At 41.0% G+C, this 20,394-nt stretch overlaps 1 long non-coding RNA gene across 1 annotated transcript in view; it reads left to right on the forward strand.

The window, feature by feature from the left end:
• Nucleotides 1-3: 3 nt before the first annotated feature.
• Nucleotides 4-20,394, forward strand: part of LOC140710056 (uncharacterized) — a 45,317-nt gene continuing 24,926 nt past the window's right edge. Inside the window, exons 1-2 of the long non-coding RNA XR_012090927.1 lie at nt 4-302; nt 1,129-2,409. This is a non-coding gene — a long non-coding RNA (uncharacterized lncRNA). The remainder of the gene's footprint in view (nt 303-1,128; nt 2,410-20,394) is intronic.

Below are 20,394 nucleotides of genomic sequence, written 5' to 3' on the forward strand. Positions count from 1 at the left end.
ACGACCTCTCTGCGCATGTCCCTTTCGGAAAGCGGGTTCCAATAGAGGTCGCAATCCTGTGCGTGGCCCTTCTCGGCGACCCGGAAAAACTTGTAAATATAGGCTGTGTGTTTCTCTAGCAAGCGAGGTGGGAGGGATTAGACCGAAGGACCCAGAAAGGGCGGAGGAGGGAAGGTTTTAGTGTAGAAAACCAGCCAAACCGAACTCAACCAACAAAACCCTTCGCTTAAAACTCGAAGCTACCCAGACCTCAGAATTCTGGATGTCTATTAAGTTGGTAATGCAAGAGAACCCTTCCACCGGTAGTCTGGATTTCTTTCCACTCGGCCAGTTTTTTCTTCTCTCTCTTCCCGCTGGCTCCTTTCTATCTGCATTTAAACATTCCAAAGATCCCCTCATATTAAAATAACCCTTCTCCAGACCTGTTTTCCCTCCAGCTAATATTCTGTTTTTTTTTTTTTTTTTTTGCCTTCATAGCCAAACTTCCCAAAAGTGTGGTTGCCATTTTCTCCTTCTTACTTCACTCCTATAGGGTTTGTGCCTTTATCATTCATTTCCTCACTCTCCAAGAACATGTTTCCCATGTGTCAACAAATCTAATCCCTAGTTTTCAGTTAGTTTTCTTGACCTCTCTGTATCATTGGGCAACTGCTGATTCCTTCCACTCTTTGAAAATGTTTGGCCTCGGTGAAAGACATTCTCTTCTGGGTCTTTCTCCTACCTTTTTTCAGTCTCTGATGCTTGCTCCACCTCTGCTAAGTTCTTAAAATATTGGTATTCCTCAGAGCTGGGTCCTAAGACCTTCTCTTCCCACTCTGCACTTTACGCCAGGCATCTATGCCTTGAATTCAGTTACCAGGCTTTAACAGAAGACATCCCAAATCTCCTATGCAACTTGGATCTCTCATCTGAGCTCCTAACCCCTATAAAAACTTTTCACTACACATCTCTTCTTGGACATCTGAAACCCTATTGATTTTAAATACGGAATCTCTCCCAGGTTTATCTGAGAGGGGTCTTTGAAAAGTTCATGGAAAATGTGTATTATGCTAAAAACTACATAGGTTTCCAAATTTTTTTACACCAAAATAAACTTGTATTGACTTGTTATATAACATGTCTGAACAGGATCTGAGGCACTAAGACGGCTAAGACAGTTTGAAAAGAGCCCCTATTCAAGCAATCTGAATTCTGCGAAAATTGAAGCAAGAACAAACACGGAATTTGTGGTGAAGAATGATGAAATTGATGCTTTAGGAAAAATTTATGAGGACAATGCCCCAAATAAATCAGCAGTCTACAAATGCGTAACTCATTTTAAGAAACGAGGAGGCGTCAAGGCATGGTGGCTCATGCCTGTAATCCCAGCACTTTGGGAGGATTATGCACGAGGCTCTCTCAAGTCCAGGAGTTTGAGACCAGCCTGGGTAACATAGCGAGACCTCACCTGTACTAAAATTTAAAAATTAGCCAGGTGTGGTGGTGCACACCTGTAGTCCCAGTGTCTTGGGAGGCTGAGGCAGGAGGATTGCTTGAGCCCAGCAGTTCAAGGTTGCAGTGAGCTATGATTGAGCCACTGTGGTCCAGCCTGGGCAACAGAGTGAGACCCCATCTCAACAAAATGGGGAGGAGTTGATGTTGAAGATATAGATAGTGGCAGAGTATCCACATCACTTTGTGAGGAAAAAAATTCATCTTGTTTGTGCCCTAATTGAAGAGAACAGCAGAAACAATAGCCAACACAAGAAACATCTCAATTGGTTCAGTTTACACAATTCTGACTGAAAAATTACAGTGGAGCAAACTTTCCACTCAATGGGTGACAAAACTGTTGTACTCAGATCTGCTACAGATAACAGCAGAGCTTTCAGTGGAAAGTTTAAACAAGTGGAGTCAAGATCCTTGATATGACTTTGTGATCTCACCCAAATCTCATCTTTAATTGTAATCCCCAGCTATTGAGGGAAAGACCTGGTGGGAGGTGATTGGATCATTGGGGCAGTTTCCCCCATGCTGTCTTCATGATAGTGAGGGTGTTCCCATGAGATCTGATGGTTTTATAAACAGCAGTTTCCTCTGGGCTTTTCACTCACTCTTTCCTACCACCATGTGAAGAAGGGCTTTGCTTCCTCTTTGCCTTCCACCATGATTTTAAGTTTCCTGAGGCCTCCTGAGACATGCAGAACCGTGACTCAGTTAAACCTATTTTGTTTATAAATTACTCAGTCCCCGGCAGTTGTTTATAGCAGTGTGAAAACAGACGAATACAGTCCTGAAGCATTTCATCAAAGAATTGTAACAGGAGATGAAACATGGCTTCACCAGTATGATCCTGAAGAAAAAGCACAAGCAAAGCAATGGCTATCAAGAGGAGGAAGTCAAAGCAAAGCAGACCAGTCAACAACAAAGGTAGTGGCAACAGTTTTTTTGGGATACTCAAGGTATTTTTCTTGTTGACTTTGTGGAGGACCAAAGAATGATAACATTAATTTGCCTATTGAGAGTGTTTTGAGAAAGTTAGCCAAAGCTTTAGAAGAAAAACACCTGAGAAAGTTTCACCAGACAGTTCTTCTCCACTGTGACAATGCTTCCGCTCATGTCTCTCATCAAACAAGAACAATTTTGTTAGTGTTTCAATGGGAAATCATTAGGCATCCACCTGATTTGGCCCCTTCTGACTTCTTTTTGTTTTCTAATCTTAAAAATATCTGTCAAGGGCACACAATTTTCTTCAGTTAATAATGTAAAAAGGACTGTATTGACATGGTTAAGTCTCCAGGACTCTCAGTTCTTTAGGGTGTACTAAATGGCTGGTGTCATTTCTTACAAAAGTGTCTTGAACTTGGTGGAACTTATGTTGAGAAATAAAGTTCATATTTTATATTTTTTATCTTTTAATTCATTTTTTCTGCATTTTGAAATTTCCTCATATTTCCCTCTGTCTCTGCCATCACAATCCTCTTATGAGTTATTCTGTCTTGTGTAAATATCTGCAATAGTCACCTAGTAGGTCTTCCTGCTTTTGCATGTTTCTCCTCTCCAAACTATTTCAGACATTGCAAGCTGAGTGACTTTTGAAAACCATATGAGGGGAACATTATAGTGGCATGTATAGTTTAAAAAACTCCCAGTTTAAAATTCCTGGATATGCTGGATAAAATTAAACATACTCCATTTAAATGTATTGCCAAGTTAGCTAGAAAAATAAAAAAATCCCAGAGGCCAAAAATTGAAATGTGTCTTGGGACTGAGGTTATGACAAAGATTATTTGCTTGGCCAAACTTTAGTCAGGCTTCTGAACCTTCTAGGCTTATTTGTACACCTCTTTGTAAAATCCAGTTTTCACAAAGAGCCTTGCTAAGTCAGTTTAGCAAGAACCCCCTCACCCTTGATATCTGATCATTCTCAATCTCTGATCAGGCCCCTCATCCTTCACCCCCTAGGTGATGTCTGATCACCTTGGCCTATCTTCACATGAATCCCATTACTTTGGGTTAGCCAGAATCCCTCTTACCCTTGATATTTTTCTCTTATTTGTTGTTCATCTACAGAGTTGAGCCCAATCTCTCCCACTGCAAGACCACATTGTAGTGGTACCTATACTTATTGTGATGGAAAATCTTCCTTACCTTACTCTATGAAATGTCACTGAATAATTGTCTTTAACAGGTATTTTGTGGCTTTTAATTTCAGTAACCCAGAGGCTTGGGTGGCAGGAGACAATGCCTGAGATTGAAGTAAATTTGGAACGGAGACCCCTGCATAAAGCCCTTGGACTGTGTTCTCAGAGAAAAAGTAAACTTTAAAAGTCCACCTGGTATCAAAGAACATGGCTTGGAAACTTGTTTCTCTAGGCTTTGCTCTTGTCTAGGACTGGTTGTAAAAAAAAATTACTATTCTCTGAGAAGTTTTATCTATTTTCCTGTCCTCCATCATATTTGTGATTTGAATTAGTTGTTACCTACTTGGCCTAGGAGGCTCTAACCCAATAGTTTAAATTAAGTGTCCCAGAAAGAAGACATAAATCTTCCCTTGGTTTGGTTTCACAGGATTTCAATAGATAAAATCCTGTGAAACATAAACATACAATCCAAAATTACAAAACACACAAATAAACAAAGCACTCTGAAGAAGTGTCAAAACAACAACAACAACAACAAACAGCAGAATTAGACAATCAAGGATTTAAAATGTTAGAATTTAGAGATATAGAATATAAAATTACTAAGTTTCAAATGTTTAAGAAAGAGAAGAAATTAAAAACATGAGAAAGGGACAAGATGCTATCAAAAAATACCAGCAGAATTGATAAAGAACCAACCTGAACTTTGAAAAATTAAAATGTGACGATTCAAATTTTTTTTATTATACTTTAAGTTCTAGAGTACATGAGCACAACGTGCAGGTTCATTACATATGTATACATGTACCATGTTGGTGTGCTGCACCCATTAACTCGTCATTTACATTAGGTATTCCTTCTAATACTATCCCTCTCCCCTCCCCCCACTCCACGACAGACCCTGGTGTGTGATGTTCCCCACCCTGTGTCCAAGTGTTCTCATTGTTCAATTCCTACCTATGAGTGAGAACATGTGGTGTTTGGTTTTCTGTCCTTGCGGTAGTTTGCTCAGAATGATGGTTTCCAGCTTCATCCATGTCCCTACAAAGGACATGAACTCATCCTTTTTTATGGCTGCTTAGTATTCCATGGTGTATATGTGCCACATTTTCTTTTTTTTTTTTTCTTTTTCTTTTTTATTTTTGAGACGGAGTCTCACACTGTCGCCCAGGCTGGAGTGCAGTGGCGTGATCTTGGCTCACTGCAAGCTCTGTCCCCTGGGCTCATGCCATTCTCCTGCCTCAGCCTCCCGTGTAGCTGGGACTACAGGCACCCGCCACCATGCCTGGCTAATTTATTGTATTTTTAGTAGAGACAGCGTTTCACTGTGTTAGCCAGGATGGTCTTGATCTCCTGACCTCATGATCTGCCCGTCTCAGCTTCCCAAAGTGCTGGGAGCCACCGTGCCTGGCCATGCCACATTTTCTTAATCCAGTCTATTGTTGATGGACATTTGGGTTTGTTCCAAGTTTTTGCTATTGTGAATAGTGCTGCAATAAACATACGTGTGTGCATGTGTCTTTATAGTAGCATGATTTATAATCCTTTGGGTATATCCCCAGTAATGGGATGGCTGGGTCAAATGGTATTTCTGGTTCTAGATCCTTGAGGAATCACCACACTGTCTTCTACAATGATTGAACTAGTTTACACTCCCACCAACAGTGTAAAAATGTTCCTATTTCTCCACATCCTCTTGAGCACCTGTTGTTTCCTGACTTTTTAATGATTGCCATTCTAACTGGTGTGAGATGGTATCTCATTGTGGTTTTGATTTGCATTTCTCTGATGGCCAGTGATGATGAGCATTTTTTCATGTGTCTTTTGGCTGCATAAATGTATTCTTTTGAGAAGCGTCTGTTTTTATCCTTCGCCCACTTTTTGATGGGGTTGTTTTTTTTCTTGTAAATTTGTTTTAGTTCTTTGTAGATTCTAGTGTCCCAGAAGAGAGGAGTCAGAGAAGAGGGCAGAGAAAATTTTTGATGAAACAATAGCTGATTGTTTTCTAGAATTAAAGAAAGATATGAATCCTCAGACTCAGTAAACAAAATGAGTTTCAAGTAGGATAAATAAAAACAAAACTATACCTAGTTTCATCATAGTAAAACTAGAAAAACAAAGAGAGCTATTAAAAGTAGTCAGAAAGAAGACAGATTATCTATAAAGAAATGCCTTTTTTTTTTTTTTTTTTTTTGAGATGGAGTCTCTCTGTTGCTCAGGGTGGAGTGCAGTGGCAGGATCTCAGCTCACTGCAACCTCCACCTACTGGATTCAAGAGAGTCTCCTGCCTCAGCTTCCTGAGTACCTGGGATTATGGGCATGTGCCACCACAGCCAGCTAATTTTTATATTTTTAGTAGAGATGGATTTTGCCATGTTGGCCAGTATGGTCTCCAACTCCTGACCTCAATTGGTCCACCCACCTCGGCCTTCCAAAGTGCTGAGATTACAGGCGTGAGCTACTGTGCCCGACCTAAGAAATGACAATTAGAAAGACACCTGACACCTCAGCTGCAACAACACAATCTAGTGGAATAATATCTCAAGCGTGAACAGAAAATAATTACCAACCTAGAACTGCTTATCAACAAATTATTCAAGAGTGAAGGTGTTGAGACCAGCTGGGTCGTGGAGACCCTAAACCAGCGGGCGCTAGAGGAATTAGAGACACACACACAGAAATAGTGGGAAATCAGGGGTCTCACAGCTTTTCGAGCTGAGAGCCCTGAACAGAGATTTACCCTTATATTTATTGACAGCAAGCCAGTGATAAGCATTGTTTCTATAGATTATAGATTTACTAAAAGTATTCCTTGTGGGAAACAAAGGGATGGGCTGAAACAAAGGGATGGGCTCTGGCTAGTTATCTGGCTAGTTACGCAGCAGGAACATGTCCTTAAGGCACAGATCGCTCATGCTATTTTTTATGGCTCAGGAATGCCTTTAAGTGGTTTTCTGCCCTGGGTGGGCCGGGGTTCCTTGCCCTCATTCAGGTAAACCCACAACCTGCAGCGTGGGTGTCATGGCCATCACAAACAGTTTATGACGATTTGGAAGCCTGTTCCCAACATGAAGGTAAAACAAGGATACTTTTTAGACAAGCAAAAACTGAGAGCATTTGACATCATCAGACTTAATATACTTTGTCAGGAAAAAAGAAAATGATCTCAAAAGGAAAATGTAAGATACAGGAAAATAGTGATCAAAGGAATTGATAAAGTTGATAAATATAAATATTTACTATGTTAAGCAACAACAATAATGTTTAATTTGTGGGTAAAAATTAAAAATATTAGTCACAAGTAATAGGTAGTAAGAGAAATATTTGACTGGAGTTGAATTGTTATGAAAAATATAGCAATACTGAATAATGTTAAACTTTGTTAAATGTAAATTTAAAAAGGCTAAATCTTGCATATTAGAAGTAAAGTGTGCACTTCTAAATCAGTAGAGGGAAACAACTGAATAAGATAATCTAATCAATTTAAAAGTTATCAGGAAAAGATAAAAAGAGGATGCTTAGAAAAAACTAGAAAGGCCAAAATAAGATAATAGAAATAATCAGTAACCATAATAAATTTAAATGGAGTAAGAAATTAAATTAACTAGATATAACTGGAATTACAAATTTCAAGAGAAGTGAATCTCACAACTATAATGTTAAACAGAAAAGAAGTTGCAGAAAAGTACCTGCAATGTAATGCTATTTACCTAGAGATTAAAAGTATGCAAAATAATACTTTTTTTAAATTGAGGGGCTAAATATATTTGTAGTTAGAGTAAAAAGAAATACAAGGGAATGATGATAATAATAGTACTGTGATCAGGGAGGAGTACCCAGGGAAATTTAACTTCTTATTTCTTAGGCTGTATTCATTTTATCTTTTGTATATCTGAAATATTTCACAATATGCAAAAATGTGTAGTGGATTTAAGATGTGCTGTCATATTTCAGCTGTATGGAAAGATAACTATTTTCTGTAATTGAACAGAACTTGCTCATAAACATTTCTCCTTGGAAGTGGTATAACTTAAACTCACCCAACAAAGTTAATTATCATTTCTAGTTTAAAACTGCTCATATACTCAATTTTCTTTGGGTAAATTCTTAGTCTTTCAGCATGCCTTGTCCCTTTTCTCCTTTCCTTCTCCTAGCTAGACATCCGGGTGTAGCAGGCCCTTTGGCAGGCACTATTATCTAGTCCTCAGTGCCTGCTTGGAAGGGTCTCATCTCCTTTGGCCTTTGGATCTTGCCTGCTGAGATCGGCTAAGGTGCAACTGGTTAGGCCAGACCTCTGGGCAGTATTGTGATCACTGCTTCTGATACCCATGGCTCTTGCCTTGATATCAGGGTTCCACAGCATCTGCTGGAGGATGAAGAAACACTTGGCTTGCCCCTGGCCAACAGAATGGAATGCATGGGCCTTGCTGAGTGTCCCCTCAGGCTCATCTCTTGGTAATTTTTCACAGTCATTACTGCTCAATCACGTTATTGTGATCTAGCACTGAGTCAGTTATATGTTGCTGTTAACAAATTATCTCAAAACTTAGTGGTTTGAAACAACAATAGTGTTTATTATCTTATACAGTCTTGTGGGTTAGGAATATGGTAGCAGTTTAGCTCAGTGAATGTGGGGTATGGCTCAGGGTCTCTCCTGAGGTTATGCTCAAGATATCACCTAGGGCTGCAATCATCTGAAGACTGGGGCTGGAAGATCCTCTTTCAAGAAGGCTCATACATTCTGTTGCAGGAGGCTTCATTCCTTGCTTATTGTTTCTTGCCATGTGGACCTCTTCACATTGCTGCTTGAGTATCCTTATGACATGGCAGCTGGCTTCCCTGGAGTGAGTGATTCAAGAGAGTGAGAATGAGGAGAAAGCTTCAACACCTTTAACGACTAATCTAATCTCAGTGTAACATACAGTTACTTTGATCACAATCTATTTGTTAGATGTGAGTCACTGAGTCCAAGGGGAGAGAAATTTAGCTCTAAAACTTTTAAAGGGAAGAGAGTCAAATAATTTGTTCGCACATTTTAAAACCAACACAAGCTCTGTGTTGAATTTAGGGCGGCTTCTCTGAGATCCTTGTAGACTCTCTCAATTGTGCCTGGGAATTGTGGTACAATCCCTGTTATTTTCAGATGCCTCTTTTACCTCTCTAGGTTTTCAAGCATCTCTCCTTACCTCCCTAGCTAGGCTCCTTCTCAGAGGGTTCAGGCAGCATTTATAATCTAGTTATGTTCTCTCCAAATCTTTTAGCTCCTTCCCTAAGCCCAGGGAAAGCTAGGTAATGGGCAACTGCTCTGATGTCATAGCCAGTTTCTTTCCTACCCTCTGATTTATAGAACAAATTCCATGCTTGCACTTCTCCGAACAAAACCCTTGCTCTTGAATTTCCTCCTTTCCAGGCTATTAGATATGTAATAAAACAACTTGCTTTTGAGAGTCAAAACTAAGGCTTGCTGGATTTGTTCCCTTACACAGCAAAGAGAAAAGGAAGTACTGAGAGGGAAAATACATTGGGTAATATTGCAAAGCAAACTGGCTTCATACATGGCTAGGTCCAGGTGCTTACATAATGTCATCAAGAATCCACATCTTTTTAATTCTCAGCTTTTATTTTTTGATGGTTGACTTCATTCTTAGGAAGATTTTCTCCTTTTAGAGTGAGGATGAATTCTTGGCTTCTGTTTCCAGCAGGAAAACTGTTTCTCTTAGTTCCATAAAGAATGTCAGAACTAACTCTCCTTGGACTGTTATGGGTCTTGTGCCATCTCTGAACCAACTATTGTGGCCAAGTGTGGAGTGTTCTGCCTGGCCAGGCCTGAGTCATGTGTCTACTGCTGGACCAGGGGTGGGGTAGCCCCACTCACTGTCCTCCACTGTGGAAACCCAGCTGAGCCCCTGAGGTGTTAAGGAACTCCTCTTCTCTTCAACAACGTTGACAATCCTTCCTTTCTCTCCTGTCTATGTCTTTCCTTCCAGTGAGCTGAGGGTTGCAGTGTAGAAGGTGAGAGGTGAGTGGGAGGGTTCCACTAAATTAGATACCTTTTAGTGTATAGATTTAGGAGGGTGGATGTCCATCAATATCCTCAAGGAGGTGAGATGGAAACCTCCTGCAGAGCTTTACACCCCTTGTGAAGAGGAAGTACATAGGGGCAGAGCTCTGATTGCAGCAGCCAGCCCCTCATCTCCAGGGAGGCTGATGGAGAGCAGGCTCTGTCTGAGTGTGTTCCATCTTTCCCTCCAACCTCCTTAAAGTTGTTGTTCTTCTGGGTTCTGGGGATGGGTGGGTCAACTTCTCTTATCCTCCTTAGCCTCTCCTTTAGCAACTGAACTATTTTAGTTAAACTTTTTGCAGCTCTCAGCATCCATCTGTCACTTTGGAGGTAAAACATTCAAACCTTAGACAACAAGACATTAGAAATATTCATCTGCACATCTGGGCATAGGGGTGAGTGCAGCTGGCTTTCCCTTTGGGAATCAAAGACTTCTTCCTGGGTCTGCAGCAACCACAAGGACTTTGTTCATTGAAACAGGACTGTTTTCCTCACAGCTGCTTCCTGAAACAACAAAAGGAGCTGAGCTCAGTCAACCTCTGGGACATCAGGCCAGCCCTGCAGGGCAGGATAAAAAGTCAGAGAGGGATCCTGGCTGCTTCCTTAGCTTGGGCAGAGGCAGAGCGGGATGGGGGATTTGCTGGTGACAAGTGCCTCTGCTCCTTCCCAGTGCCACCTGTGTGAATATTCCCTGCTTCATTTTGTTTGAGTAGATTTTTGTGACTTCTCTCAGGCTCTGAGATGTTACTTGCTAAATGCTATTCACACATTTTATATGTTTCTGTTACTACATGGTAGAACCAACCAACCAACCAACCAACCAACCAACCAACCAACCAACAAACAAACCAAAGTCCTAATTCTGGAGACACATTAGATAAAGGATCCTAGAACTCTATCTTCCTTTTTATAAGATAGTCTGTTCTGACCTCAGGGTCTGGGGCCATAGGAACAGCATTGCTGAGCCTCGGCATCTGTGGAGATGCCAGGTCTTCTCCAGGGGCTGCACCTTGTCTTCTTTCTCCCTTCCACTAAGACTTTTAGATGCCTCCATCCCTAGTCTGAACCCTAACCAGACATCTGTTCCCAGTGGGACCTTTTGTAGGAGCTGAGAGACCTGACCAGCCTCCAGCATCAGCTCCATACCCTCCATTGTTGGCCAGGACCTGCTGTGGAGAACAAGTAGCCTTGAGATCTCTCTGCTCTTAGTTTCCAGGGCAGTGAATGAGAAATACCCTCTTACACACTTTGACAGTGTGTAAAGAAAGATAGATGGACAGATTGATTGATAGAGAATGATGTTAGTTTTTGACGAGGCCAGACCTGAGGGGAACTGTTTAGCATGAGCAGCTCTTCTTGCACCACCAGAGGCTTCACCAGCCCAGAAATTCCATTTCCTACTCACTCAGAGGAAGGGCTACTGGCTGCAGGCTCTTGCCACTGTTTGGCTCTGTGCTGTAAAATGGCCATTAGGAGTCTACTCCTGGGTCTGTTTTCCGCTGGCCCCAGCACAGGCCCCTCTGAAATTGATCTGTGGAGAATGTATTTCCTCACCTCCAGTGTGGCTGTGGCCCTTTGCCTACAGTCTACTCAGCACTACATGAGATGAGGGTAGTGGGAGGCTGGGCCCTGGGGAAGGGACCCAGGGAGGCATGATCAGGTACTTGCAGGGAAGGTCAGTTTTCTCCAGCTCCTTTCTCATGGCAGACACTCAGTTAGAGGGCCTCCCAGGTACCGGATAGCTCTGTGCTGGCAGAATGCTACTTCTCATACCCCTCTGCACAGCAGAGATGATGAGGGCTGGGCCTGCTTTTCTCCCTGCACTCTGATATAATAAAGGTGTTGTCACTAGGACCTATTAAATAAGACACTCATGGCAGTAAATGTGGAGACCAGGCAGCTTGGAAATCCTCAGGCACATGTGCCTGTGGATGCGTGTGTGTGTCATGAGGATACAGGATAAAGTCTGTTGTCTGTGGCCCTGGGGAGTTGAGGCAGTGATCACCAGAGCTGGCTTTATCTTTGTGCTCATGCATCTTCTGCCCATTCAGCTCACATTTCGTTATACAATTCAGCAATTGGCAACCTGAGGTGTTTCTAAGGAGGGAGATGTAGTCTAGTCTATCTTCTCCTCCATGGATCAACATGGGCCAGACCCAGCTACAGGAGGCTGGACCATAACCAACATGGAATTTTTACTGAGTTTAGAGAGAAGGTCACTATGTCATCTCACTGAAGACTTGATTAGATAGAGGAGATGATGGAGAAGAAAGAAAGATGACAGGAGAAGAGAAGGGGGTGGCCATGACAACAGAGGAAGAGAGAGGACTCAGAGGGTGTCCCCAAAGCTTAGACTCTAATTAAGAGACAGCCCTGGGCTCAGTATCCAGTTTAGATCTGTGTAGGATCCCTAGGGCACTGAAGTTGAGGGTGTAACTAGTGGCTTGAAGGTGGAGTTGAGAGGTTCGGGGTGCCTGGTGTGGATTGTGGGGAAGAAGGTTACAACTAGGACCTTTTATGGACTGTTCACGGGACTCCACATCCAGGCAAAGGCCAGAGTATTGATTCTTAAATGAAATGCTGTTACACAGCATGGGGACTTCATTTTTTTGAGATTGAAGAACTTTGAGGGGAAATAAAATGTCTGAAAAGAAGCTAGGTTCCATCTACAGAGGTAGCATGGCTTAGTGCCTCTCCTCCATTCTGTTGAAACAGCTGTTGTCAGTGACCTCTATGTTGCTAAATTCATTGATCTCAGATCACCACATACTTTGCCTCTCTGCAACATTTGTTTCAGTGAAAACACTTTCTCCACTGGTTTCCAGGACATGATTTGTCCTCCTCTTACCTCACTAGCCACTGCTCAGTCCCCTTGGCTGGCTTTGACTGTCACCTAATCTCTGAACATTGGCACACTGCAATCTTTGTCTTTGGGCCTCTTCTCCATGTAGGCTCTCTCCTTAGTATGAATCTCAGGTTTTTGAATAGTATCTAATGAATCCCAAGTTTCTGACTCCAGCCTGAACATTTTTCCTGAATTCTAGGTTTAAATATCAAACTACCTACTCAATGTTTGTATGTGGATGACTAACAGCCATCTAAACTTAACACTCCCAATACCACTCTCTTGATTTCCATGGCCCCAAACTTGTCCCTTTGCTGGTTCTCCCAGTCTCATCTAATGGCAGTGTAGTTTTCCCATTTGCTCAGGTCAAAATAAAAAACTGGAAGTCATCATTAACTCCCCTAATCCATGAGCAGGAATGGTTGGATTTATCTCTAGAAGAAATCCATACAGGCAATAAATCCATAATTAGGTATCTCACCATGTCCACCACAGCTACCATCTGGTTCAAGTTAATTTCATCTTTGTCTGGATCATCATAAGGGCCTCCTTACTGGTTTTTCTGCTCTAATTCTTACTCCCTTACAATTTATTCTTCACTTAGTAGATGGAGTTATCCCTATAAAAACTTAAATCAATTGTGCCACTCCTCTGCTCAAAGTCTTCCAATAGGATTCTGGTTTCAGAGTAAAAGCCAAAGATCTTTCAAGATCTTGGGGACCCTTGAGACCCCCAGTGATTTGGTCCTCACTTGTCTATATGACTTCACCTCCTGCCTGTCCTGCCCAAGTCACACTGGCTTCTCAGTATAGCGTGACAAACTTGCTTCTGCCCCAGGGCCTTTTTGCTATTCCCCTGCTTGAAATGCCATGCCTCCAAATAGCCACATGGCTCTCCTAGACCTCACTTCCTTCAGGTCTCGAATCAAATGTCTTATTAGACATTATTTCACCAGTATATTTAAAATCAATTTTCTTCTTCATGTTTGGAACTTCCTTTTATGTTCATCCTGTCTTATGTTTCATATCACTTATTACCATCTGATGTATTGTATATTTACTTGTTTGTTTCTCACCTGTCTCCTCTCACTAGAATGCAGACTCCACAAGAGCAGGGATTTTATCTGCTTTATTCACTCTTCACCCCTGAATTTTGGAGAGTACCTTCATTTTGTAGATGCTCAATTAGTATTTATTGAGTAAATGAAACAATGTGGTTGAGAGTGTAGGTCCTGGAAAAAGATTCCCTGAGTTCAAATTCCAGATCTTCTTTTTAACAACTGTATGACTTTGGGGAAGTTTCTTAACCTCTCTGTACCTTAGTTTCCTTACAGTAATTGAGGATAACAAGTACCTGCCTCATATAATTGCTGTGAAGACTAAGTTAATACATTTAAATCTCAGATCAGTCCACAGCACATAGATCTGATAGATGTCAATCATCATCACCATCATCATCATCATTGTCATCATCATCACATGAAATTATTGGCTGGGGCATTAGAAATATAAGAAAAGACAGAATTTTGAAAATCTGGGAGAAGTGAGAGGTTGCAGAACATATGGATGGGATTGGTGGAAGCTTTGTGTGGCAGATTGTGTTTTTCAAAGATGGCTGCAACAATATCTCAGTTTCACATGCTATTCTGGAAAGTTTTCACTCCCCATCAAAAGGTAAAGTGTATGTACTTTCCCTTCAAGTCCAGATGGATATTTATGACTGCCTCAAGTGATGTAATTTCCAAGACTAGGTTATAAAAATTCCACACACTTCGACCTTATTTTCTTGAAATGTTCACTTTTAGAACCACCCATCATGCTATGAGAAAGTCCAAACTAGCCCACGTAGACAGACTACATAGAGAGGCCATATGGGTGTTCCTGCTGATAGCCCAGCTGAGGTCCTTGCCAACAGCCAGCAACAACTGCCAGATGTGTGAATGAAGATGCCTCTAGATGGCTCCAGTCCCTGTTGAGTCATCCCCAGCCTTCAAGTATTCCCACATGAAGCACCAGGCTTCATGGAGCATAGACCAGTTGTCTCTGCTGTGCTCTGAAATTCCTGGACCAGGCAATCCATAAGAATAATCCTATGGTTGTTTTATGGCACTAAATTATGGAGCAGTTTGTAGTGCAGCAACAGCAATAGCATACACAGGTTCAACTGTCAAGAGACCAGTCAACAGTGTAGCAAATAGATAACAGACAAGAAAGCCACACAAAAGCAGGTGCGAGAAGTGGTCCTATTTCATTGCTGGGTCACGGATTACTAAACAGGAGATTTGAAACCCTTAACAGCATATCTGATCAGCAGGGGTTTAATGGGGAGAACATGATTGGAACGTAATTCCAGAGTAAAAGAAAGATATATGAACATGCAGATGAGGGTAAAGTGGTCCCGTATGTGAGGAAGGCATAAGTAATTTTAAAACAAAACTTTATAAAATATCTATGGGAGGAAATTACATTTTCATGTGAATCTGAAAATCACACTCACATATAATAAAACATTTGTGACTTTATGATGCAATATACTCTAGGAGGTTGCTTGAGAAGGCAGATTGTCAGATGAATTAAACTTATGTATTTATTGGCTTACTAGAACATAGTTGGCATCCTTTTTTGGGAACCACTGAGTGAGTGAATGGGGTGGTAAAGTATACTTTTATTTTTCAAGATTGAATGGATAAAACAGTGAAACACGAGTGTAAAAAACTGGAGGCACTCTTTTTTTCTTTTTCTCTTCATATATATGTATCTTTTTTTTTCTTTTTCTTTTTCACACCTGGTGAACAGGAGTAGAGGTACTTCTTCTTGTAGATCACCTGACTTGTCCAAAAGACTGAGTAAAAAATGAGATTTTAGAAGCTGTTAATTGAATACAAACAGTACTACTTGATGAAACAAATGGTGGAAAATGCCTTATGATGGAAATTAAAGGTGACGTTTTTAAGATTTGGGGATATAAAAATAGACTGGCATATAAACCAGGTCAGGTGTTGGCTATAATTCTTTGTTTTTTTTTTTTTTTTTTGGGACGGAGTCTCGCTCTGTGGCCCAGGCTGGAGTGCAGTGGCGCAATCTCGGCTCACTGTAAGCTCCGCCTCCCGGGTTCACGCCGTTCTCCTGCCTCAGCCTCCCGAGTAGCTGGGACTACAGGCGCCCACCACCACCACGCCCAGCTATTTTTTTTTGTATTTGTAGTAGAGACGGGGTTTCACCGTGTCAGCCAGGATGGTCTTGATCTCCTGACCTCGTGATCCAGCCGCCTCGGCCTTCCAAAGTGCTGGGATTACAGGCGTGAGCCACTGCGCCCGGCCTGGCTATAATTCTTTTAGCAATAGTGTTTATGCCCAATTAAATTCAATATCCTCATGGGAAAAGGGAGAAAACTGAGATAAAATAGGAAAATTAGTTAATGAAAAATTGAAAGATAGAATATGAAAAGGTAATAACCTCTAAGAGCCAGGTAAATTAGAGGCACAGTGGAAGTTCAAGAAATAACAATTTCTGGATCAATATTTTCATGTATTTAATATTTTTTCCTTGGTGATTAATAGCGTAATCAAAGAGGCTGTTATGGATAAAAATATGCCTCTTAATATATGGTAAAATTGAGAAGGTGAGGGAAAAATGAGGTCACTGAAAAGTCTTAATTATAAATTAGGAAACCAAAAATTCTCACAGGGACTGAAAGCCAACTTAAAACAAAAACAGACCCAACACACCAAACTTTTTTATTTTTATTTTTTTTGAGACAGGGTCTCTATTGCCTAGGCTGGAGTGCAGTGGCAAGATCACAGCTCATTGCAACCTTGACCTCCTGGGCTCAATCGACCCTCCCACCTCAGCCTTCTGAGTACCTGGGACTACAGATGCACCCCAGCACGGCCGGCTAATTTTTGTATTTTTTTTGTAGAGATGGGGTTTCGCCATGATGCCCAGGCTGGTCTCAAACACCTGGTCTCAAACAATCTATCCTCTTCGACCTGGCAAGGTGCTGGAACTCTGAGCATGAGCTACCATGCCCAGCCCAAACCAAACTTTTAATTGCAGCATGGTGCTCTACTAATATAACTCAGCAATCACAAAGTGAACACGTCCATGTTACCACCACCCTAATCAGGAAATAGGATATCACCAACACGTCAGAGGTCCCCCAACAACCATGTGCCTCATCCTAATTCTTGCCATCTCCACCCTCACCAAATGGGACTGCCATCTTGACTTTTAACACCAAAGATTGATTTTGTTTGTTTCTGTTCTTTTTATAGGTGTACTGACACAATAGGTCTCTTTTTAAATTTAGCTTTTGCTCCCCTTAACATTATACTTGTGAGATTCATCAATGTCATTGTAATAGCAGTTAATTTTTGTTGCTGGGGAGTATCCCATTGTATAACTGTTCCATAATTGTATTTATTCTTTCTGCTGTTGAAGGACTTTTGGGCTGTTTCACATATCACGTTGTAATGAACATTATTGTTCATGCTTTATGATGCAGAGATTTCTTTTGGGTGTATTCTTAGGCATTGAATTGATGTCATAGGATATGTGCATTTTCAGTTTCTCAGCTGATACTGAGAAAGTGAAAAGTGATGGAGCTGTTAACTGGCACTTCCTCTAATAGTGTAGGAGAGTTCTAGTTGCTCTCCTTGTCAATATTTGATATTATCAATCTTTCTAATTTTAGCTATTCTAATGAATGCATGCTGCTCTTGCTCTGTGGTTTTAATTTGTATTTTTCTAGTTACTAATGAGGTTAGTACCTTTCATATATTTATAGGTCAGTTGGTTATTTTACTTTTGTTAACTTTTCTGTTCAAGTCTCTTATCTGTGTTTCATTGAGTTGTCTGATTTTTTTTCTTATTGATTGATAGGCACAACCTGTAAGTTCTGCATGTGAACCCTTTGTTGATATATGTGATGCAAGGATCTTCTCTCATTCTACGGTTTGCTTTTTCGCTCTCTTAAAGGTGTCTTTTCGTGAGCAAAAGTCCTTCTTGTAGTCTCATTTTTTAAAATCATTTTTCCTTTAAGGCAATGATTCTCAACAATGGGCTGAGTATTTTTCAGGCAATATTTGGGACATACTGAGTATCTATCATCTATCTATCTATGATATCTGCCTATCTATCTAATCTATCTGAGGTATCTATCTATTTATATGGTTTTATCCTTGTTGTTTATCTGAGATTCTAATTGAATTTGGCATCTTGCTTTTTTCCTCCTAAATCTGGTAACCATACCCCCAGGGCACATTGGAGAATGTATTGCAGAAACTTTGGTTGTCATAACTGGAGAGTGGTGGTGGGGAATCTTTTGGCATCTGGTGGGTAGAGGTCAGGGATGCTGCTGAACATCCTACAATGCACAGAACAGCTCCCCACAACAAAATTGTATTCAGTTTGGTATGTCAATAGTGCGAGGTTGAGAAGCTTGCTTTAAAATTAGTGCTTTTTTATGTGCCTTGAAGAAATCTATCTAAACTCCAAAATATTAAATATATTTTTCTATTGTATCATCTCAGAGTTTTATTGTTTTGCCTTTCCCATGTGGATCACCTGGAATTAATTTTTGTGTGTCTGTGAGATGGGGGTCAAATTTCATTTTTCCTTCTAGATATTCACTTGACCCAGCAACATTGATTGAAATGACCATCCTTCCCACTTCTCTACAGTTCCTCCTTTGTCATAAACCAAGCGTTTGTGGATAAAGGTGTTTATTTCTGATCTCTGTTCTGTTCTATTGCTTTAATTGATTGTGTTTGCATTCACACCATATTTTACTGATTATAGTAGTTTTAAATAAATCTTGGTATCTGGAAGTATCGTTTTTTTGGTCTTTAAAACATTTCTATAAATGTCTGGGGTGCAAGTGCATTTCATTACATGCATAAATTGCATAATGGCCAACTCAGAGCTTTTAGGGTATCCAGTACCCTAATAACCTACATTGTACCCATTAAGTAATTTATTATCACGGGAATATCTTGACTGGTAAACCAAATACACCCTGGCAGATAATAGCAGACTACTCTACCAAGTGGTGGCCCAGCGGTTACCGCAGTTCTGTATGTTGTGTCTTCATTAGAATGGAGCAACACAGCCTCTAGTATTTGATATGTGACTTTTGATAAGGCAAATATGTTCTTTTAGTTCCCATCAGGAGGAAGGATCAGAACAGTTTGCATTCACCCAGGATGGAAAGCAGTCTCATCTCAGCACTATATTAAACCTCTGGTTCTCTCTCAACACAGTCCAGAGACCTTTGCATCTGGACATTCTACAGAACATCAGACGGATCCACTATATTGATGACATGGACCACAAAGAGGCGCAGTGCCAGGCAGGCCTCTTTGGATTTTGCAGATAGCATATAACACTCTTGGGAATACTGCTCCAGCCCATTTATTGGGTTTCTCAGAAGGCTGCTGTCAGCTTTTTAGAGGATCTCCCGAAACAAGAGAGTCCTGCAGCACGTCCAGACTGCTGTATGAGCAGCCCTGGCACTTAATCATATGACCCAGCAGATCCCATGGGTGCTAAAGGTAGCCATGACAGATAAGGGTGGGCACCTGTGAAATGACTGACAAGCCCTCATAAATGAATTATAGCACAGACCTCTAGGGTTCCATAGTAAGGTTATGCCATATGTAGCAGAGAACTATTTACCATATGAAAAGTAGCTGCCAGGGTGCTACTGGGCCCTAGCAGACAATGAGTATCTGACCATGGGACATAAGGGTGACTGTGTGATCACAGCTGTCCATCATGAGCTGAATCATACCAGAACCACCAAGTCATAGTATAAGGCAAGCACTCCTATTGACCAACCTGGTGAGTTTGGCTTTTCTGTCCCCACAACTTTAGGTGCCACTTAATTAAAGGTCCTTGTTTCCAAGCACAGAGTGGGGGATTTGCTTTCACCAGGGCCAGGGATACAATAAGGGTTTCGCTAAAAAATAGAGTTATGGCTGCCAACCATCATGTCAAGCTTCCCTTAACAGTAGATCTCTAGGCAACAGTGAAGTTACAAAATGACCTGGTTATCATGAAGAGATCAAGTTGTTGCCGCACAACAATGCAATTGTGGCCCAGGAAGCAGTACAAGACACTTCTTGATGCTTCTACCCAGTGATAACTATAACACACAATTGCAGCAATCCTACTTTAACAATGGCATGGTAACCTTAGAGATAAAGATCTGAGTTGCCTTATTGAATAAACAACCTAAACCATCAGAAGTGCTTGCCAGGGAGTTAGGGAAAGTAGAAAATGTGCTAAAGGAAGATAATGACTGTTAATAATGACCTCAGGACTGACTGTAAAAGTATGAACTGTAGCAAATGTAAGAAAATGTTTGCAATCTACGCATCTGACAAAGAGCTAATATCCAGAATCTACAAAGAACTTAAACAAATTTACAAGAAAAAAACAAACCACCCCATCAAAAAAGTGGGCAAAGGATATGAACAGACACTTCTCAAAAGAAGACATTTATGCAGTCGACACATGAAAAAATGCTCATCATCACTGGTCATCAGAAAAATGCAAATCAAAACCACAATGAGATTCCATCTCACACCAATTAGAATGGCAATCATTAAAAAGTCAGGAAACAACAGATGCTGGAGAGGATGTGGAGAAATAGGAACGCTTTTACACTGTTGGTGGGAGTGAAAACTAGTTCAACCTTTGTGGAAGATAGTGTGGCGATTCCTCAAGGATCTAGAACCAGAAATACCATTTGACCCAGTGATCCCATTACTGGATATATACCCAAAGGATTATAAATCATGCTACTATAAAGACACTTGCACACGTGTGTTTATTGCAGCACTATTCATAATAGCAAAAACTTGG

Source organism: Chlorocebus sabaeus, chromosome 24 (assembly GCF_047675955.1).
Source record: "Chlorocebus sabaeus isolate Y175 chromosome 24, mChlSab1.0.hap1, whole genome shotgun sequence".
Taxonomy (NCBI): Eukaryota; Metazoa; Chordata; class Mammalia; order Primates; family Cercopithecidae; genus Chlorocebus; species Chlorocebus sabaeus.